Here is a 23,542-nt window from a genome sequence, read left to right as displayed (position 1 = left end):
CCTCAATGGAATTTTTGTGGAACCTACATAGTTGAAGATGTCGCTGCTCATTGCAAGGGATTGGACTAGATGACCTTTAAAGGTCCCTTCCAACCCAAACTATTCTATGATTCTATAAGAATCAGAGGAGATAACTGCACATTTTGGATGTTATAGTCTCTCCTGCAAATAAAATGCAACTTTCTCAGGCTATTTAACTGGTTCAGAACTCTTCCTCAGCTGATAGTAGTTTAAGAATTTTATTTTCTTTATTTTCTAACGTCATTTAGTGGCCCACGTGAAAAAAACTTTTGTCCTTTTCCAAGTTTAAATCGTTAATCTACAGCTTAAAAAAAGTGACCAACAGTGTAATTGCCACTTTCATTGACCACCTCAATAGAAAAACCTACAGCTGTGTGGATCTAGGGAATCAGTTATCCTTCAAAATTCTTCAATTAGAATCAAAACACAACTTTGGGAAGTCACTGATAGTGCCTTCAGTGGTCCTCTGAAAACAGAATGGAAAATGTCTCACAGGCTAAATGATTCAAGCAGCTATTCTCCTTAGCACAGCTTTAAGACAAAGAAAGCAGCGTTCAAAATCAGAGTTCGGAAAGAGCCCTGAAATGAGGCTAGATGCAATATATTAATAAATCCCCTCTTTCTGTTCAGCTAATTTTATTTACCAGTTTTCTGTCTCCCTAGCTGTTTATATGCTCTCTGCTACTATGGTCACTTCCAAATCTTAATAAAAGACAGTTCAGATACTTTTTTTTTTTTTTTTTTTAAGGGGAACTCCTGTTTTGTTTGCAAGCAAGGAATGTTTGCAAGTGAGCTGAAATTAATGGCTGGGGCAGGGAGCAACGGATGCCACCTTCCCCATAAGTGCTGACTGCGCTTTGAGGCCACCTCTGGAGGCTGCCATGTCCCAGTGCTGCCCCTGGAGCCCCAGCTGCTGAGCAAAACCCCACAGCTAGGACACACTGTGGACATGATGACAGTTTCTGTGTTTTATTACAAAGTCAGTTACTTCTCTTTGTTCACTTTGTGGGAAATCGTGACCAAAAAGAAATAAAATTGTTTAGTCCCAGTTCAATCAGAAATGAATACTGAATAAATTCTGAAAGTTGTCCAGCTCTAATCTTTATTTAACATACTCCAGTAGCCTCCTCCCCTTTCCAGTGTAAGACGAGAGCAGATTAGTATCAGATGGCCTTTCAGGCACACAGTGATTTACCAGGAGATCTGAACATGCTCTCCCAAGAGCCAGAACAGTCCACTTGCTACAAGAATGCTTTCCTTGTCTCTCTGAGCCATTAAGGATATTGCAGTTTGATATAATATTACAGTTAAAGGAGAACGAAAACAGAGTAGATTTCTAGAGCTGTAACATTTTCCTAGAAGAAGCAGATTTTTAAGAGCCACCTGCATCACAGGTGCGAAGCATCGTGAAATGCCTTGCAGTTGTGAAAGGTCTCATCAGATGTCACCAGTTGTATACTCCCTCATTACTTGGACTTCCTTCTCTGCTAGATTCTGGATAAGCATTTAAAGAACAGAAGAGACAAAAATGCTCCCTCCTCCTTCAATAGTTTTTTTTTTTTAACTGTGTCTCCACTCAAAGAAGTCCAGAGATTTAGCAATACTCTGCTACAAATACCTAAAGTCTTTCTAGCTCTGCCACACCACCTTTCAAACATGATTTTGCAGTACAGGTATGTTAGTTCTATTTTGCACGTCCATCTGTTATAAATCACCTGAAAATGAAGAGTAATTTAAACATGAAGTATGTCTACTTTTGGTGAAAACAAGTTGGTTTGCACGTGGTACAACAAGCACAGCTGAAAGCTAACATCAGTGTATTACAGTATTTAGTAGTCAAACAGTTTTTGAATAATTCCATTAAAAACTGACTAAGGCTTGTCACAGAACTCAGTAAAAGTAATAACATTCTACTTACAAAAAAAACTCCTTTAAACTTTGAAGAATCTAAATATTGTCAAGAATAAACTAGTAAGAAAAAAGCTCCAAACCACCAAATAAAGTCAGCATAAAGAACCTCAACAAAAATACAAATCAATCCCCATTCCCATAAAAGCACAATGGAGATGTCTTCAGCTCTCCCATTATCTTGACTATTTCTAAAGAGCACAAGTGTAAGAATGAGATTATCACCAGATAATTTTAACACAATACCACTGCTCAGTGGAAGACTCATTGATCCTTTTCCAAAAGTGGTCTATAACTTGTCTCACAAGTTTTGCATCTGCACAAGTCGTTATGTGGTGTCGTACTTTTCAGTAATCTCAGTCTACACACAAACTTCTGGTTCTCCGGAAGCAGCGCTGTCTAAACAACCCCTTCAAAATAGGGGCAACAGAGCAGCAACTTTGGTTATTGCTACATTTCCTCTCAAGCAATTGTCTTGGGACACAAATAACAATAGATGATAATAACTATTAAGATCTTGCTTAAAGGCAAGAAGAAGCAATATGCGACATCATATATAACAGTGCCATCTGGTGACCACTACTAAAGAAGGGAATTTTCTAATTTTCTGATTTAAAAAGTTCAAAAATTCTTCCCACACCACTTTTGATTTCCCCAGTCCCAGTTGCCTATGCAGTTTTATCTCTCTGAAGTTGCAAACGAGAAGGGACCCACCAGCAAAGCAGAAAAAGAGACTGCGGTGATGGCTGGGTCAGCAACTGCAGCCATGGTTTCTCTTCCCGGCCTTAGATTTTCAGCAGAAAAAGGACACGCAAATGGCTCCAAGCAAAAGAGCACTCAGCTTAACTACAGTATTCAGGCTTTGCTTAGAGGATCATGTTAAGAAAGCAGCAAAACATCATCCCAGTTATAATTTGCTCTTTTGTCAAGAGATACTACAGAAAACACGTAGAGTGCACTTCAAAGTGCTGCTTAGATGAAAAATTACCCATTTTGGAGCACGCTTTAGATACTATGATGATGAATTTCATACCATATCATTTACTAGTCAAAACAAGAATTCATTATCAAGATTCCTATACAATTACCTTAGCTTACAAAATTCAAGATGTTTTATGCTTTCATACACCATCACTGACAACAGCGAGATAATAAAAACCATGTTCCAACTCCCCAGTGGCTTTTTCTTTTTCCATGTGAACCATAAATAAAGAATATTAAATGGAAAGAAAACAACTGAAGATATTACAAATTCAGAGAAACCTGCAGGGTAATGGGGGCAGTATCTATTGTTTTGACTACAAAACCTACTAAACTACACATTGTGTAACAAACATGGAAACAGACACAAAATAAATAAATAATAGTAAAAGAAGATTAGCTCAGTGTTGGTTTTCTTTTTACAAAGTTTCACTTCACAAAACTGTGAGATGTGTGATTTCTCACCCATTTCATAGGGCTAGATTTGAGCTTTTCTATTAATTAGACAGTTTTGTTGCTTTCTATAACTTTCTTGTCAAAAGAATAGCTCCCTGAAATAATGAGTTCAAACAAGTTTGCAACTACTCAATACATTCCAGAGAAAATACAGACATGGCTGTGTTGTCTAGAACTTCCATTTCTGCATGGCTCAGGCCAGTTCAGAAAAAACATAATACTGATGCTTGTCAAAGTTTAATCTGAGTCAAAGCACAACTACGTAGTCATCAAATATCTAAAGACACATTGCGGTCACATAAGGTACACAGCTATTTAAAATTCTTAAGGTAATTATTACGTAGAATATTTCTGAGACATTCATTTGATCTTATTTCAAGTTTATCAATTTAAATGTAAATTGCATCAAAGTTTCAATGCTCAGATTGTATGCTATGAAGTCTATCATTGAAAGTAGTTCTGAAAAGCCTGTAAAATACTGAGAATTTTATTTTAAAATATTTTCACCAAAAGGTACACTATACCCAGACCAAACTACCTAGCAAACCACAACAGGCAAAAGGCATAAAGCAACAGAGAACTTTAATCACCTATGGGCCCGAGAAACAGAAATGCAGGACAGCATCTGGAATGACAGCAACCTTGAAACTATCTAAACCTGGGGTTCGAATAAACCCCTTATCGCTAGTGAACGTGGATGAAAACCATGGATCTAAAACCACATCATATTCTGAACTTTTACAAAATTGTGACATTCAGAGCTGTATTCCAGCCATATATAAAGTTCAATAATCTACAATAAAAAGATGATTTTACACTATGAAAATCTACTCTTCATGACAAAAACCACTAGCCTTTCATTGTTTAAATCATAGACGTGTATCACCATATTCTTTGGCTATGGCTGCCCGCCACCTACCTCTCCTAATGTTTGTCCCCAACCAGCTTCCACTGACTTCCCTCCCATCATCACCACCACACACACATACAGACAACCCAGTTGTCCCCTTGTAAATACATATGTATATATATTTAAACAACATCACAAGAGAGGCCAGTCCACATGGACTGCTTTGACAGTACTGGGGCTCTTGTTTCCTGTTTTCTCACTTCCATGTGAAGTTCAATATGATGATGGTTTCCATTTTTAGAGAGCAATTTTCTGAAATACTACTCAGATCTGAATCATCTGTAAATAAAGATGCCTTTAGCTTGGCATCAGCTATTTTCTGTGAGCACTAGACTTTGTTCTTGCCCTAATGACTTCTCAGTCATAATTTTCCCCAGATTCTGATAATACTAAATTTAGATCACAACAGATATTTTTTATTATATTCTCTGGCATCTTTGTACCACAACCATTGCCTTATATTAGCTGCACTGAGCGCCACTGCTTTATTCCCATAGCTCTTTTTCCAAGCATGCTCTAACATCTAATTATGTGACCTAATACATAGGAAAAAAAAAATAAATCTTTTTTCAGATTCTCATATGTTTATATAGTCATATCGTTAAAGAGATTTTACCTCCTTTCATTTACAAGGATTTTTTTAAAAAGTAACTGAAATATGACCTTTTATTACTCGTTTTAATACAAGGTTACACACTTAAATACAACGGACCCTTTTTTAGGCTAGAAAATCAGAAAAAAACCCACAAAATTATTTACAATACTTTAAGCCAAAAGTCTAGAAATCCTAGGAACTTTAATAATGCGGGATCGTTAAAAATAAATGTAAACGGATACCAAGAAAACTTCGAACTCACCTGCTGTTCTCTCCTCACACTGACTGCAGTGAGAACTTAACAGTAATTTGTCAGAGGTAAGGCAGTCTCAGGAGATGAGCAGACAACCCAAGCCTTTTTACCCTGAAGAGATGAGAAATTGATTTAAAAGGTCAATCTTTTGAACACAGCAGATAGGAGGGAACGTTCATGTGCTGGGCAGGGTAGGAAGTTACCATAAAGCTGGTTAGCTGGCTTAAACAAAATTAGGTGAGCCTGAAACATCTAAACGACTAGCAAAACAAAATTAACATTTAGATTTTCCTCCAGCTGTTCTACTACAACTTTTTTCTACGAGACTCCTCAACAGACAAAAGGTGGACACAAGATCCATCCCACAGGGGCTGACACAAGGTTATACGTGCCCTCTCCTGCTTCACACCCTGGTTGGGTTTCTTTTGTATAGAATGGGCATTACACACAGCAAGCTCCAGTGCTGTCCCAAATCACATGAATGCAGAACCAATGTTCACACACACACGACAAAGCACCTGCCTCACACATTAGACAAAGCTGAAATCGTATCAGCAGCATCTGGCCCTGTTTGCTTTTTAATGATTTATATGTGTAATATTTTTGCAATGCTATTGCTAGATTTTCCACATGCTCTTTTATTAGCAACATCAAAGCTGATTTCCTATATGTTTCCTATAAATGCTTTGTACAGTTCATGTTCTTGGCTTTTTTTCTTTATGTTTGTCTTGTGTTGTTCTCTCGACAGTAAAGCAAAGCAAAAATTATTTGAAGGGAGCAATAAAAACCTGGGCTTTTTAAAATCTTGAAAATAATGTGGAAATAAGAAAACTTCAGAAAACAAAAATATTCCTTATGTAAATGCAGTGACCCTCAAGAGTTTTGTCCCATGTTTTACCCTGTATTAAATTGTTAACAAATTATCAAAAGCTTGACCAAAACGTTATTTCTATCTTCTACAATTAAGTCAGGTGCAAAGAACACTCAACTCAAGGGTTCTTTTTAATATAATTCAAAGCACTCTGAATTAGGCTATAAGTAATATCCTGCTTTGACTTGGTTTAGTTTTGCATTGGTTTGGTCATTCAGGTTATTATTCAGCAATAACAGTTCTTTGATAATGACAGTTGTCCTTTTCCTTTTTTAGGAATGATTGATTTTTAGCCTTTCACCCTTAGCTTCTTTGTACTATGCCCTCAGCCAGTCCCACTTGCCTTATTCTCCTTATTGGCAGTAAAATCACTGATTTTACCAGCTGGTGTGATGCCTAACACTGGTTTATATTATGGTCTGTTGAACAATTTACTTTAGAAAACAGATGAAATAGTATCTTCATATTATTCATGGATCAAGAATCCTATTTGATCCTTGATCCTTCGCTTCTTAAAACCTCTCCTTTTTATTACAACTATTATCTCATTACCTGAATGGCTCTTAAAAAATGATCAACTGCAAGACATTTAACTTAGCTGAACTCCCAAATCATTCATAAACATTAACATTTAAACACCGTATTTCCGTCAAATCTCTGAGAAAACTGTGTTTTGTAACAAACTTCATATTTTTCAGTTTTAAAATAGGAAGAGTAGCACAAGGTAATACAATAAACAATCCATCCGAGTGGGGGGAGAAGAAAAAAAGCCAGGGCCCTCTCAGATTTTGCAACGATTGCATTTTGTGAATTTTGTGACAGAGCTCATCTCCACTAATCTGCCCAAGATGTTGGCACCTAGACTAAAGGAGCTGTGTGGGCAGCCGCTGCAGAGAGCGGTGAAAGAACAGTACCTTCAGAGAGTGATTCGTTCCAACTCTGTGCGTACCTATGATGCTCTTGGAAGGTTATATTCAGGTATGATACATCCTCCCCTTCGTTGTGTTTTTGTAGCTGGTAGTCAATAATGTCGTGTCTGGCACTGAAAAGTTATTTTTTTAAATCCAGTCTACAGTAGTAAAAGAAATCAATCATGTATCCCAGTCCAATAACCCATCCTTGCCTGCAAAACATTTCCTTTTCGCTACAAACATGCCACAATCAGCATAATGGCTGCGTGTTCACTCCGTTTCTAAGTAAATGTTTTATTCCAGTAATTCCCAGCCCATGGAAACACAAGTGTTTCAGAACACAACTCAATGCTTGATAGACACAATAAATCTTTCTCTGTCTTTTCTTTTGCCAGTATTCTCATCAGTGTGGTTTTGATCAGACCTAACTCACAGCACTTTTATGATTTTTTTCCTGAACTGGTTTATTTCCGCTGCAATTAAGCTTTTTTCCTCTTTGAGGTTCTAAGACTCCCACCATTCAGTAAAATTGATAGTATCCATGCTTCTTGAGACTGATATTGATCTCAAGGATTCCATTTATTTTCCAGATGTTTTTTACCAAATTGCTACCTAATCAGGCTGTGTTTTTATATCCAACTAAATATTTTCTTTAAAGGGAGCCACTTCAACAAGAAGCATTGGCAGGTACCTCAGAGTTTCTATTTTTGTCCATAATCTGTGCTGTGTTAGTCAAAATAATAAAACAATGACTCCCTTATAGCAGCAGACTTGAGGTGTCTACCAAAGCAAAAGTTTAGAAACATTCTCTTAAGAGTTTTCATTTCTTGGCAACCAGTATGTTTCACGCTTTGGGCCTGACTTACATGAGATTTCAAGACTCTCAGAAAGTTGCAGAGGTTTATCATTTAATAGGTGTCCAAACAACATCCTCAAGATTTGCCCATTTAGGAAAAAAAAAAAAAAAAAGGGATGAAAATTTATATCTTGGCCCCTTCTCAAGGTCTACAGACCCATGCAGGGGCTAGAGTCATGGACAAGCACAGAGAAAAAGCATTTTAGGATATCGGCAAAGGAACCTGGTGACTTCACTAAGTCTCATTCCATAAACTGCGGAAGAGGATGATTCGTCTAAGGATCATATCCTCTAAACAGACTGATCACTTTTAAAGGATAAATCAGCTGGGCCCATGGTATAGATGTAGGAACAAAGGCAACCTCACAAAAGCAAAAGGTGTATCTTTCCCTCCTGATGAGTTCTGCTTCCCCCTTCACACCCCAAGAGCAATATTTATATCAAACACAGTTGTCTTCAGATAACATTTTCAATAAACAATTTACCTATGATTGAAATCAATATTTAACCCATCATATCTACCATCATTCCTCCTTTTGAAAGACCTGGTAGAGACCTCACTAGATCTGAATACAAATAAACCTGGTAGCCAAAACAACACATTGTAAGGCCTTAATATGCGATTTCAAGACTTCAGATGTCAGAGCTCATTCTTGGATATGTTCCATCAGCTAGAGTTCTCAACTGGTAGCATTACAGCCAGCAAAACAATACTGAACAAAACAATCACTCCAGATAACTGGTGAAAATTACATTTATTGCTGTACCTCTGTGTTCTGATGTTTAAAACGTGCTGTGATCACCAATTACCAGTTTCTGAAATCAAGCAGTTATCAGCAGCTCAGCATCATTCATTCTGCAGCTGTATCGCTTCCTAAACATACCACAGTAAAAGGAATTACTGTTCAGCTTGGTCTAACCAGACAATTTATCTAAGATTCAGACTTCAAAAAATACGTAACACTGAGCCAATATCAAATTCTGTTAAGACAGGAGGCTGAAGAACAAAAACTTCAGACTCACCAAGTCCTCCTGAGCCTTATGGGGGGCAATCATCACTGATGACCTGCAAGGACAAGCCTACTTCCACCACATCAACCCTTCATTTTATTGTTGTCTATGGGGCTAAAATCTACTGGTAGACCCAATAAAGCAACTGGCCGTCCAAGAACTGCTTAAGCTTAGCTTTGACTACAGAAAAGTGAAGGATTACAACTCATCATCTGCAACTGTGACATTTTCCAGTGCGGCACAAACCTCTGGGGCCAGGAGTTCTGCCTCAGATACAATCTCTTCTCAAATTCCTGCCATGGCTGCCCACACCGATCCTGACTCTTCCCCTACCTTCAGCGACTAGATATGACTGCTATCCTGCCCAAATCCTCACACATTTCCATATCACTTTGCTTCTCATGCTCTCTCAATTTTTTAATTTTTTTTTCCCTTCAATACCTTTGCCTTTAGCCACACAGTTTTGGCCTTCAGGGAGCCCCTTCAGTCAGAAAAGAATTTACCAGTTCTATAAATATTAACAAAGGAAAAATTTGAGCCTGCAATATTTGCACACAAAAGGACCTGCTCTACAGCATTAAGGTTTACGAGCTTTCTTCTGACTCCCCTAACAGTTCAAATCAAGACACACAATCTTATTTGTTATCAAACAACTATCTTTCTGGAATGCATTGTCTTAACCATGAACACACAAGCCTAAATTCCAGTGTTATCCCCAATTACTTGTGATTATTAATCACAGATCAGCTTTTGAGCTTCGGCCTTGCTGAGAGCTATAGACAAGCCTTCATCTACATCTGACTGAGCTGAGCCAGGTGGGAGGCAGCTAAAACGGTTGCATCTCTCAGCCTGAGAAAGTGGCACAGTCCTCTGATGCTTTCTGGCAAGTGTCATGTTGGACAGCTTAAAGACTCTACTTAAAAGCTTTATTTAGTTGTACTTTTACTACCTTAAAACTGGCACGACCTTTTATTAACCCTGTGTGATGTTTACAAGAGCGTTCCAGCAGATTAGTTCACGGTGCAGAGGTACGTTACAGCAGTATTTTCCCCAAGTATTTCTTATTTTACACCTTAGGCTATAGTTCTAGTTTTATTATTAAGAGCTATTCCCTTCAAATAAATAGAAAAAAAAATCAAAATTTGTATATCGATGCTTAAGTTGTTCCAACACTTAACCCACAGAGTTGAACCAAAAAACAAATGTAATAGTAATAAAGCTGACTCCTTCATAGAATGAAACACAATCTATGCAATAACATGAATTAGAAGTGATCCATTGTGTGGGAAGAGGAGATGCATTTTAAATGTAGGCTGCCCTCAAGTTTCCCTATTCAACGCTTCTTTTAAATAGCGTAAACACGAAGCTGTTATCTTGTTTGAACCACCTTCAGAGACTTGAAACAGCTTTCTAGTCACCAAATCAAGCTCTTTCAGGTGTTACAGAAAAGCAGGACTCGCTACTCTAATCAGAGCACACAGGACATGGGTCCCAAGAGCAGCGGCAGAGGGGCTCAGACCCTCAGCCTCTCAAGTTATAAGAGAGCCCCCTAACTGTGGGCCTGTGGGCTTTTAAAGCTGTTTCTTCTCCAGCTGCGATTCCACTTTTGCATACCTAAGTAAATGATCAGGAACTCAAACTACCAAATCCCAAAACTGGTCTGTAGTGTCAGATTCTGGATTTGACCAGGAACTGTATCCTGGAGCCAAGAAACTTTTCCAGCTTTAAGTTTTGTTGAAACTGGTACGCTTCCATCAAAAGTTTTGACAAAATGGCAGGTTTTGGTGTTAAAGTGACTTTGTCATAAAAATTCCCAATAAGCTTGAGCTCTCATTCTGAATAATATAGCCCAGCTTTCCAAAAGACCACAAGGATTCTTCTGCTAATTGCTACTTAAAAGGAACAAATACATGTGTAAAGTCAAGAACTTGATGGAAATATTGGAACAGTGCAGATGATGCTGACATGCCTCAAAATTATGAGATCTTGGCAACGCTTTCAACACAGGGATAAAAAAGACAAGATTAAATCACTAGAGACTAAACTGGAACAAGAAAAAAATTGTTAGATAAACATTTTCAATAGCATGGACATCTGAATATTTTGTAGGTATGCCAATTCTCTACGTCCACAAAAAATAAAATCACAAATGCATAATATATTGTTTTTAACCGTTTGATATATTGTTTTTAACTGTTTTCAGATACCTCAGGAGGAGAGAAAATGGCAAGGGTAATATGACAAAGCTGCAGCCTAAAATATGAAGTTTTCATGGCCTAGAGCGCCATGAAATTGCGGCAAATACCAGATAGTAACTTGGTTAACTGAAAGCGCTCACCTTTGCATTTTGCTAATCATAAACTCATTGATCTCTTCTAAATGATATGGGATAGCATAAAAAATGTCTGTGCTATACCGCACGTCACTAATGGTAGATTCTTTAAGCAATCTTTAGGCACTCCAGTGGGGCTCTATTTTTATGGGTACTGCACGCCTCACATTAGTCATCCTGAGAGGTGTGGGCTCGCAGCTACAGTAAACCCCTGTTCATCATTTTACCTACTGTATTTCCCAGGATCAAAACCTCATTTATGCAGACCTCGATACTCTCCCCCCAGTATGTCATCAAGAATGTGTTGTATTTTCCTCTGAAACACCTCAGGTGCCAAACACAACCTAAATGGCAGTTGGAGGAAACCGTCTCAGAGGGGATGTTGAATGTGTGCAAACATGTGCTCTGTTTTTGTAAGGGCACCAGCCAGATCCCAGCTGATGCATCAAGTACAGGAGAGTATTTGGCACCAGCCCCTAGCCCCAGAATTTATCCCCTTGTAGGTAGTGGAAAAACTTTCCATTTTTAGTTATTCAATTATATTGGGCCTATACATAAATGAAGCATTCTGCCTGTCTTGTTCTGCAAAGACTAGTAAGTCTACACACTTGGCTGGTGATTCTAGGTACAGTGAGGCCCAGAGGCATGTACCTTTCCTACATATATTTTAGCTCCTATTTTGAGCAGTATTTTCCTGTGAGAATGGGTATCAGGACAGGTGGGGGTCTCTGCCTTTCAAGCTCAGGCCCTGATCCTCTCTTTATAAAAAAACCCAGCCCACTCCTACAGCTGCAGTGGGTTTCCACTGTGGGGTTTGTTTTTTTTTTTTTTCAAGTGTCCATCAGCACGGTGAGGGAACTGGTGTTGTTTAGTCTGCAGAGGAGGAAGCTGAGGGGAGACCTTATTGCTCTCTACAACTACCTGAAAAGAGGCTGTAGCAAGATGGGGATCAGCCTCTTCTCCCAGGTAACAAGTGATAGGACAAGAGGAAACAGCCTCAAGCTGTGCCAGAACAGGTTTAGATTGGGTGTTAGGAAAAATTTCTTCACTGAAAGGGGTTGTCAAGCATTGGAACGGGCTGCCCAGGGAAGTGGTTGAGTCGCCATCCCTGGAGGTATTTAAAAGGCATGTAGATGTGCTGCTGAGGGACAAGGTTTCATGGTAACTTGGCAGTGCTAGGTTAACGGTTGGACTTGATGATCTTAAAGATCTCTTCCAACCAAAACAATTCTGTGATTCTGTAACTTAAGACTCACTTCTCATTTTATACTTAAAATGTTTATTATTTGGGAAACACTCAGAAGAAAAGTACGTGACAAAGGTTTAGTTAACTAGTTTTGTGCAACAGAAGCCTTCCTACTAGAGAGTTGTTTCCACTCATTTAGAGTAACACTTTCTGAAAGGTACAGTTTGTCTCAAAGAGAAACCCAGTGACAACAGGTGCTTAGACTCCTCATCTTAGTCCTCGGACCAAACAGCATGGACACCTTATAGGACTGTGCAGTGGCTCCCACAATGGAAACTGAATTGTCAGGGGAAGATGATGGTGAATGCCTGAATTTTGTCTTGATATTGGAAGCAGAATAAAGTCATGGGAGCTGGGAAGCACACAAGTTCGTTAACATAAAAGATGAGTAGGGAAAAGTTTGTTCTAATTTATTGGGGGGGGAGGGGGGGAGAAGAAGTCCCCACAGAAATGTGTGAAACTGAAGGAAATGAAAAACCAGAATTCAAGACAGCAGAGAGTACCATGAGGGAAGTAATGAAGCCCTCAAGGCAGAAAAAGAAAGAAAAAGTACAGACTGAAAGAATGAGTTTCCTACAAAAGAGCAAGAGCACAGTCCGGTCAAAGCTAACAGGAAAGACTAAGAGTTCTCAGACCTCACCGTTCAATTCCAGCTTTAACACTCATGCTGGTATCTTTGGCAGCTTTGTCAGTTATATTTTAGTCATGCCTAGAGGCCCCCAACCACCCTGAAGCCCTTCTGCCCTCATCTAATACATTTTAGAAAAATGTTTATACATATATTCGTACTTTAAAACTTGAATCTAATTAGACTAAACATGTTTTATTTCACTAATTTCCAGTAAAAATAAAATACATACGTCTCAACACATTGGGTTTTTTCCTAAGTGCCGAGAATCTTCTAGCATTCAAACATCTCTATAACAAACTTCAATAAAAGATTAAAAGGCTACTTCATAAATGCTTGGGCTACTTCATAAATGCTTGGGACAAATATAAGCAGAGGGGAGACAATTTCCTTTTTCTTTTAAACAATGCAGCAAAGCGTGAGGCCTTCCAAATAATAGAAGAATGTTTATGGCCTCCCTTCTTCCCATAACAATCTTAATGTTAAGTAAGAAAAACTTTAGCTCATTACAGGCACATTTCTCTTCAGTATCTCATGCTGAAGAGCCACAGAAACATAGAAGTACTGACTTGTTAGGGACCTTCTGACAGAAAGGTTGAAACAGCTGTTGTATTGGATAACACTGAGAATCAAGATTTAGGATATCTGGAAATATACTGTGATGTAAACAACCAAGTACATAAGAATCAGGAAGCCAAAAATTTGACCTTGCTCAGCTCCCTCCAAGTCACACTAAAGTGAGGCAGAACATGTTTTCGCTCACACAGAACGAGCTACTCCAGCAGACGCAACCCCGAGCAGGTTTCCACTGAAAACAATGACTTAATATCAGATGAGAAAACACAGAGAGTGGAAATGTCTCCCCTCGTTCCAGACATCATCTAGATTTATAGTGCACAGACTGGCCGTCATAGCTTCTCAGCGCCAGAATAGCAGAAAGCTTCTCATCAACGAGGAAAACTGAAAGAGGTACCTCTTCTTCACTTACCCACTACAGAGCAAAGACGATCACACACTTGAAATCTAGCTTTTCCCTCATCTCCACAACATAATGCAGGTCACCTGTAGCATTCAAAGAAAAACAAATTAATTATGATGAGCTAGGCCAGATGATAATTTATAAAGAAGGAATTGAATATCTCCTATGATCAACCTTAAATCTTCCTAAATATTGAGACACGTTAATGAGCAGATCATTATTTTGGCAAAATTATTCTAAATTATCATCCCATGCTTATGAAGGGTAACTCTGGGCATGCCTGAACTACAGATAATGATTTAAGGTTCGCAGCCAACTGAGTAGGCCTAACCACATGCCTGGGCCAGAATAACTTAGATCTTCTGCTTAAGCACCCTTAACCTTTGTAGTATAACTCTACCCAAAGTGTAGAACACATAGTGCTGAAGTTATCTGGGATTCATTATCACACTATGGTTTTCACCCCTGTTGCCTCATCAGCATTACCCTTCTGCTCACAGGATGTGATGTGCATGTTTGTTTTCACTGACAGAAACGAAGCTCTAACTGATGAGGAAATGAGGACAGTATAAGCGACCTTTTTTCATTAAGATACATTTTCATGACCAAACGCATGGATCTACGGAAAAGCGCAGGCTTCCTTCACAGTGGATGTGGCTAGTCAGCTGTACTGCAATTTTGATCATCTTTCCCTTGCTTCATCTAGTATCTTCCTCCCACCCACCCCACCCCCTGAGTAATCGCATTCAATGAAGTTTAAAAAAAAATCACTTGACAAACCACCCCTTTTTTCACTTTCATCTCTGTGCACAAGGTCGTATACTCATGTTCAAATGAAATTATTTGGTAGCAGTGTTAACTGAGGAACAAGCCACAGTAGTGTTTTTCCCTGTTTTCAGCTAGTGTAGCTAGCAGCTTTATTAAGCAGTTTCCAATGTACTTTATAGATTTAAAAAATGAAAAATACGACTGACATCAAGTAATGGAAATATAATATGGATAAGGTTTGGCCTCTGTGATGTATTTTAGATTAAAAATCACCATGCATATGTCATTTAAACATGACTAACACTCTTTAGTTTGGAAACAAGTTTCCCTAGGAATAGCCAATGGGAGAGGGGAAAAAATGAACCCTGGCCAACAAAAAATTGGCTTTCTTAAGAACTATTAATAAGAAATCTGATGAGAAGGGCATTTGTCTGCCCAACTGGGTAAATATGAAGTATTTCCACCATTAATTTTTTCATTCAGTAAATCACTAAAACATAAACCAGTATCAGAAAAATACTCCAGAGCCAACACATCTCTGGTCCAAAATTAGTTGGTAAAAATAACTTAATAATTATACCGCTTACAAATATGTTTACGTTCTAGTTCAGAACTATTTTTAAAATGCTCCAGAAAGGCAAACAGCCATACAAACAGTTTGTTGCATGAAGTGCCAACTGCAACAAGCATGTAATAACATTGTGAAATTACATTATCTGACACATTTCAAAAGCTTATTCAGGTGCTTATTTAAGCCCATAAAACCTGTAGGAAAGTAAAGACAGGATGACATTTCAAGTCAGCTTACCATAACATTTTTCTAGTGAAATTGCATAGCAACATATTAATGCTGAAAAAAAGTGCCAGCAGTAAAAACAAATGCCAATAAGCTAAATGCTTCTGTGGAAAAAAAAAAATGCAGCTACTAATAAGGCAACATCAGCACATTACAAAGGCATAACAGCCTTAAAAGCAGTTTACAGCATCAAATACATGCAGTCAAAATATCATAAAGCACCTTAACTGTGCTCTAAAATGAGAAAACAAGGCAGTTTATACCACATGCTGTGTGCAATTTGTGTCTCAGATCATTCTGCCAATACATAAAATTTGGAGGAAACCACCGAACTTTTCATTATTCTGTGAACACGCAGACAACAAGAATACCACTCAGCATCAGAGCTTTTCATAGATGATATAAACACTCCTCAACACATCTTAACTTAGTCATCAATTCACACATTGGAATGAGACACACCATTCTGCCCAGCATGATTTCTGGTCTGACAAAACAAGCTAGAAAGCAAGAATTTGTTGCTAAAAAAGGTCTTGTTTGTACCTAACTGAAATGCTTTCAGTGACAGAAATATGAGAAAGTACCCCTTTCCCCATGACCCAATTCATCTGTAAGTTAATTCAGAGCAGACTACACATGGAAAGGGGTCCGTAAGGCAAGATCAGAGAGGTGATCAGAGAGAGAAGACTGTAAGAGTACACTGTGTGAATTTAAATGAAAAAAAAAAGTTATGATTCTTAATGCCGCAAGGGGAATAGAAAAGACAATGCTATTCAAAAATGCATAAAGTACCAAATCATAGAGTTTTAGTCATCTGTTTTCCATAGCTTAGTAACAGTCATCCATATACTCTTTTCACACCCAAAAGTGCCACTGAAGTTACACCAAAAGGATTGTCAGATCAAGATCTAGATGCTGAATGATTCACTGTTGGAAAAATAAAAGTAGAATAAGCACTTAAACATCTGAAATTTTATTCTTCCATGCTCTCTCAAACATGCAACACGCTTTTCCAAATCTACTTCACAAACCATTCTTTACTCAGTATTTCCCAGGAGAAGCATCTGTTGCCTTGACTAAGGAAAAAAAAAATTAAGACCACAAAGAAACCAGCAAGAGATGAAAGTTAAATGTCTTTGATGGTTACATCTCTGGACACACATGAATAGCAATATGATCTCCTTGATGCAGTTGTTTTTTCCATGGTCTTCACAGTCACCTTTAGTTCATTTTTATATATCACTTGTACGATGTTTCAGCAGTCTGCTCCTTAAACTCACACAAATGGACTAGACTAGCACCATTTATGTGGAGCTCACAGCAGTACTGGTATCTTCGGTTGCAAGTTGCCTAGCTCTAAAGGACACTCCTCACCTGAAAAACTTAGCACATTTCTGAATATATAATTATAATGCTGTCATTTAAACTATTCCTTCAAGAGAGGCACATGATACAAACACAGTAGCAAAAAGCATTTTCATGTATTCTTACAAACACCTGTTTGTTCTTAATCAAGAGTTTCAAATATTTTCCGTTTAAAGCAAGAGTATTTTACTTGTTAACAACAGAGGAAACACAGTGTGTAAGAAGTATTTTATTTTCGTTCTATTAATCAATTATTACAAGCAATGGCGCATAAAGCACACGACTAGAAGATGAATTCTAACTCTCACAAAATGAATACATTTGGAGGGAAGAAATAGAAGAAACAAGTTTTCCTTGTTCTATCATACACAGAAAGAGACAAACATGAAATTCTCACTGGAGTTTAACAAGACTTTACCTTTACAACAAAATCGGCTTCAGAAATTCCTGTCCACATATGTTCATTCCCAGCCACATACTGCAATTACTTATGTCAGCTGTGCCAATTTGGACTGATGAAATCTGCCCTTAAACGAACATTTTGAATAAAGGGACGGAAGGAATATTTAAGCTGGTTACCAGCGCAGGCCCACAGAGCAGATGAAGAGGCACATCTGACAAGATGGCAGACTGCTACATGGGAATGTACGTGTGGCTGAGGGTAAAGGGAGGGAAGAGAAACTCTTAAACCAGTGTCACAAATGCAGTAACTGTCTTGTTATTTCACTGACAAACAGTAAGAACCACAGTCTCCAAAAACCCACTTTCATAAAAAATGGCCCTTCTTGCAGTGGATGAATTACACAAGGGAAATACACACCCACCTCTGTCAAGAACTGTGGTATTGATTACTTAACAGTATAGGAGCTCCGGACCTCCTGACTGAGAAACACTATCCATACTACTGGAAACCCTAAATAAACCGAAACACTAAAAAAGAGAAGCTGAAGTCCATCTTTGCAAAAGTTGTGTGCTAAATCCCTCTCTCCAAGTGGTATTTATTGAATGGCTTGAACAGAACACCATTCAGCAGCAAACCAAAACAGCTAAGGCCTGAAGGCCCACGAGTCAGTTTGAGTCCTATCTGGATCAAAACCTGACCCTGTGGAAGGCAGCAGACAACAGACTGAACCGAGACAGTCTTCAGATCAAAACACAGGAGTCAGCAAGTCCCCATCCAACACCATTGTCTTGCCTTGGCCACGAAACAGTAGAGATTCCTTGAAATAGGAATGAGGAGAACAGAGGAAAGATGATAACTGAACAAAGAATAAAGGGGGGGGCGGGGAAAGAACTGCTCTGGAGAGATATAGAGAAGAATTTGCCCTTGGATATAAATGGTGATGATCAAACAGGTAACTGTGGTAGTTACACTATTAGACAAAACCTCAAATGTCTCATACAGATAGCAGAGCTAAACACCACATGTTCTGTTTATAATACATTTAAGAACCTAAAGGTCTTAATTACAATACACCTGAAATGATACACAACCCCTAGAGAAAAAGTCACACCTCTTAATGGAAAAAAAACGCCTTGCTTTCAGCCAGCCCTCATGACATCAGTGCTAAAGGGAACAAGTACCAGCCTGTGCCACCTCTCCTTGGCAGCCATTTGTGTTCTCACACTCCCTCAGATAGAAGTGATGACATGAAGACTAAATCTAAGTTATGGGGCAATTGAGCAAGAGTACCAGGTTCTTTGAAAAAAAAAAAAGTGTCAAGTAGATCCTGATTTTTTTCAAGCTCCATCTCAAGCTCACTAGCTTTAAGTTAAATTTCAATAAATAAAACCACTGAAAATAGACAAATTTAGTAAAGAGGTCCAAAGGACTCCCAGTTAATATTATTTTTCTACAGTAAGCATTCAACACGTCTTTAGAAGGAAAATGGAGGATTTAAATGCTATACAAATATCATACTTTGTGAAAACATTTAATGCTCAAGAGCGTGGCTTACTCTTGTACCTTTCAAAAGTCATCAATAATGAATGAGTGTCATCTGACTACTAATAAATCTCTAGGCAGCCATGACCATTGCCTATTCAAGGGAACTTTAGCAAACAGGCTTGTAGAATTCTATAAAAATTCAAATAAAATATTAATTGTAAATGTAAGAAGGCGCTCAGTTAAAAGAGAACAGATGTATAGCTAAATGGAACTACAGAGCTAGTACTGCCAAAAATTCCTTACCTCTTATCCACTTCTATACCCACATGAAGTGTTGTTTGTGAAAATGAACAACAAAAGTTGTCAGTTCTGCTATTTCTCAGAGCTTTTAATGGAGGATAAGAGGAGAAGAAAAAACCAAACCATAAAATGATTGTACCATTTAACTAAATGCATGATTAGATGTCGCAAATTAATGTTCTACCTCTGTTTCAGGGAAGTGTCCAGTTAGGACACAGGAAATGCTAGAAAAAGATTGATTTCTATATGCTTACTGTTTCACACAGCTTCTTTGGGAAACGGTCTAGCATAGTTTATAGACTGACTAAATCCCCACTGGAGGAGTAAGGCAGTTTTAAGGTGCAAATAATGTTTCTTTCCTAGCAAAGTGAAAATAAAATAATGTACATATGTATTTAACTTTCACGTTATTTGGCTGTCATATGGCTTCATGACAGTTGCAGATCACATGAACCACGTCAAGTCTTGGTCCTTTGTGGAATACATAGCAACGAAAGTGGAAATTTGTTTTCTTTTCTTCTGATCATATAGCCAACATTTGCCTTCTTACAAAAGTAAAATTTTTTAATTGCTAAATACCATTTTCAAGAGTCATTTTGGTACTTAAGAGTTAATACAATAGCACTAATGACTTTAGTTAGAATTTCCCATGAGTGATTCAAACACAATTTACCCTTAGGAAACCAAAGGGGAAAACAATAATTAAATGTCAAGCACGAGAAATAAATATTTGCTGAAGTCAAGGAAAAGCAATTCCATGGTAACAAAATTTATTATATAAAAAGTCTACGAAGTCTTCGACGATATCCTTGTTTGAAAAAAAAAAAAAACAACTTTTTTCCTAACATACAGCCACCAGATTAAGTAGAATTCTCTCAGAGTAATTCATTGCTCAAACTACATCATGATCAAAATCTGATAAAAGTAACACAAAGTATTACATTAAGTCTCCATCCCACACTGGTGACACACAAAGCAGACAGCTAATCACATACTTTTTTCCTAGTGATTTCAGTTCTGCTCTTTCCCCACAAGGACCACAACTCCAGCCGGAAGCTGCGTCTGAATCTATAATCAAGATTACTGGGCTGTAGCTAAAAGTTGGAAATGCAAAACTCATGGAAGTAATCTCTCAGATATTTTCCAAAAGCACACACCCAGTATTTTAATTATAACAAACAATAAAAGGCAAAAACTGACATCTCCACTGTCCTCCTATTCTCATAGCTTTGTCGAAGTATCTGAGCAGAACATGCCCATGTTAGGCTTGAAGTAGTAGTAAAACTCCCAGTAAAATTCCCGTTACTTTCTAGAGCATAAGAGTGTCCCATTTATAGACTCCATTTTCTCATTTAACAAATTAATTCCCCTTCTATAGATATCAATACTATCTAGAATGAGCTTAGTTATAGCATTCTAGTGGTAGAGAGATTAAAGTCTCCAAAACTTAAGTCAACTGGCAGAGAAACTTCAAATGAAAACATTTACCCCACATCGTAATCTGAAAAAGTAACACAGTGCACTCTTTCAAACATTATTTTAGATCAAATCTATGGTAAACTAGGACTTAAGGAGATTTGTTCGTAGCACATTTATGTATAATGTCCTAACCTTATTTATTCCAGAAACTGGAACTTTCAGTAAAATACCCATTTTTTCCAGTTGTACTTTCTTTGGTTTTCTTCTGAAGATTCTTGCTGCTGCATGTGTGTTTGCTGTTACGTTTCAGACATGAGCACATTTATCATGATTTCAGGGTGATTCCCCCTCTCATTTTTTTTTTCCACCTGCAATTTCATGTTAAAGTTTTAGCTGTTCCACCCTGTTGCCACTTAGTCCACATTTATAGAGACCCAGATGCTTTAAAGACAACTGGACAGTTTGTACATTAGCATATGAAACCAAGGCCAGCCTTCATGCTCTTTGAAATGTATATTCTAAAATCCAGTGTTTTTAACAACAAAATTTATCACTCATAAAAAAACCATGGAATAATATCACAGACATTTAAATTCCAATGTTGCTATGTAGAGGAAATTTTCAGTGTTTTCTTATTATATTTCCAGTCATAGAAAACCTACATTTTAATTCCAAGCTGACTAAGAACCCAAAACAAACTCAGACTGGTAATAAGCCTTTTTCTCTTAGCCAACAATATCTTAACCAAACTTTCCATTTCCTTTGTTTACAAAGTTCCTTCTAACTCCAATGTTACATTCAGCACAGATTCTGAGAGCACCATTCATCTCAGAAATTACTGCTAAATGGGGTAGAAAAGTGTTATGATGTGCAACAGCACTGTCACTGACCACAGGTCCCTATGCTTTCTTCTGTATTGTATGTAGACAAGTGACAAAATTGATTTTGAAGAGGTATGGATCTGCAAACCCACCTCATTTTGACCTCCTCTTTGTTACTTTTCTCCACAAACACCTAAATTTTGTCCTTCTTCAGGCATGCTAGAAAACAGTCTTTAAAAAAAAAGTAATGCAAAATAAGATGTGTTTGTGAAAAGTCCTAGAACAGTGAAAATGCCAAAAGACAACAAGAGTTTATTCCCAGAGGAGGTTCCACAGTAAAGCCTCAACTGCCAATAAATCTCAGTCCCTATCTGAAGGAGCTGCCTTGGAGACGCAAGTGGATAGTTGTCTCCATGCCCATTCATTCCTTGTTAAAGCTGCCAATTTTGCCTCTTTACACAAAGGACCACAAATCCAGTATTTGATAGTTGTTTGTGTTTTTTTTTAATTCAGCTATGCAGCTCAGCTATGCAAAGCAGCAGAAAAATTCAATACACATTCCAGATTAAAAGCGCAAAACCAGAACTTAAATCCAAACCAGTTTCTTTTTACAGAGAACAGGATATGTAGGGTGTATTTTTATTCTTACCACTCCAAACAATACACACTGCAAGGTATCTACTGGTAATCACCGGGTGTGCTGGGGAGGTTCCTGCTCTCTCCTAGCCTGCAGGACTGCTACCCAGGGAACACCATAACCACCATTAAAGCCACCTGTACCAAGTCTTAGGACAATTACAGAGGTAAATCACACAGCCTGGATCCACTAGCATGGCTTTTACACAGATGACAAATCCGCCTATTTGTAATGGGCACAAGTCATTAAAAAGTGAAAAAAAATCTACAGAACTATTTGGTTTCTTGTGCACTGCCACAGACATAACAGATTTCAAGTATAAAACTTGCTGTTTGGAAGATTTTTTTAATTGCCAAAATGCTACCATCTGTTGTACGTTTACCGAGAAAGACTGGAAGGGCTGCTGCAGCCAGCAATACCAGTTTGTCTGAGAAATCAATGGAAAAATTTGAATTGTGTATCTGAGACCTTTCTAACCCGCCCTAGCTTTGGTCCCCTGGACCATATGTCTGAACATTGGTGCCATGTCCAAAGATGACACTCCTTGTGAAACTTTACCTCAAGCTTCCTCTCGGTGCAAGGAAGTACCACTTCTCAACATGCTCTGCAGGGCTTCTTGCAGGTTTGAAACCCATTGCAGGAAATTTTGGTTTTGTTAGAAATGACTAGAAATTGAACGTTGGAAGGAAAAAAAAAAAATTGCCCCACATCCCTGGGCTGGTTACCCAACTAGGAGTCCTAAAAGCTTTAAAGAAAATCAAGGTCATGACTGGGATCCTTTCAGAAGAGACTAAGAGCACATCTTTTTTAACTCACCGCCAGCTTAAACTTAAAATACTCCATCGAGCCCTACAGAAAACAGGACTGAAGTTAATCAACTTCATGTGAAAGAGAAACGGAAAAGCTGTGGGTGTCCCAGGGAGGCAATGACTCTTCAAGCTTAGAAACACTTCATTGACACGCTTTGACCTGCTGCATCCTATTTTGGAGCTATGGCACAAGGTACAATCTAACCCTGAGTGGGAGAAGGATATAAATGTGGTTATAAAAAAATCAGACAGGATGAGACCTAAGCAAGGGGACAGAGTATGCCGCAGCTGAATAAAACTGAATCCCTGCACTTTGAATAGTTGAGGGTGGTAGTTGTCAAAAATGAGATACCAAACTAGATGGAATTAGCCTGCCATCGTGGCAGTCCTCACTTTCTTATATTTCTAAAAGGAAACGCATGTTGTATTTCTTTCTATAATTCCTAAATGCTATTTCAAATATTAGGCCTTTCCCTGTAGATAAGAGAGTAAGTGTTAAAAAGTGTAGCTGTCTCTAAATAAAAAGCTAAAAATTGAAGAAAATATCTTTGCCAAAATATAATAGCGACCTTTGAACCCTTTCTTTAATTTCATATCTGGCTTCTGTTTAACCAAAACAAACTCTTCCCTCCATTAAAAGCCACTTTGGCTTAGATCTCTAGAAAACGCAAAGCACAAGGTCCAAGCCAGAGCTGTTACTTGAAAAAAGTGCCATTTCATGAACATAGGGGCTTCATTGTCACCACAGTATGGCATTCGTCATATTAAATTTCATTAATCT

General features: G+C 38.1%; 1 long non-coding RNA gene across 1 annotated transcript in view; it reads right to left on the bottom strand.

Annotated features, from left to right (window-relative positions):
- LOC141743971 (uncharacterized) overlaps nt 1–23,542 on the bottom strand; it is a 238,548-nt gene that overhangs the window by 26,431 nt on the left and 188,575 nt on the right. Inside the window, exons 5-6 of the long non-coding RNA XR_012587292.1 lie at nt 13,968–14,041; nt 5,134–5,235 (exon numbers count right to left, since the gene is read on the bottom strand). This is a non-coding gene — a long non-coding RNA (uncharacterized LOC141743971). The remainder of the gene's footprint in view (nt 1–5,133; nt 5,236–13,967; nt 14,042–23,542) is intronic.

This window comes from Larus michahellis, chromosome 5 (assembly GCF_964199755.1).
Source record: "Larus michahellis chromosome 5, bLarMic1.1, whole genome shotgun sequence".
In the NCBI taxonomy this organism is placed as follows: Eukaryota; Metazoa; Chordata; class Aves; order Charadriiformes; family Laridae; genus Larus; species Larus michahellis.
The sequence above is the reverse complement of the archived record's forward strand: the minus strand, read 5'-3'. Positions and strand labels throughout refer to the sequence as shown.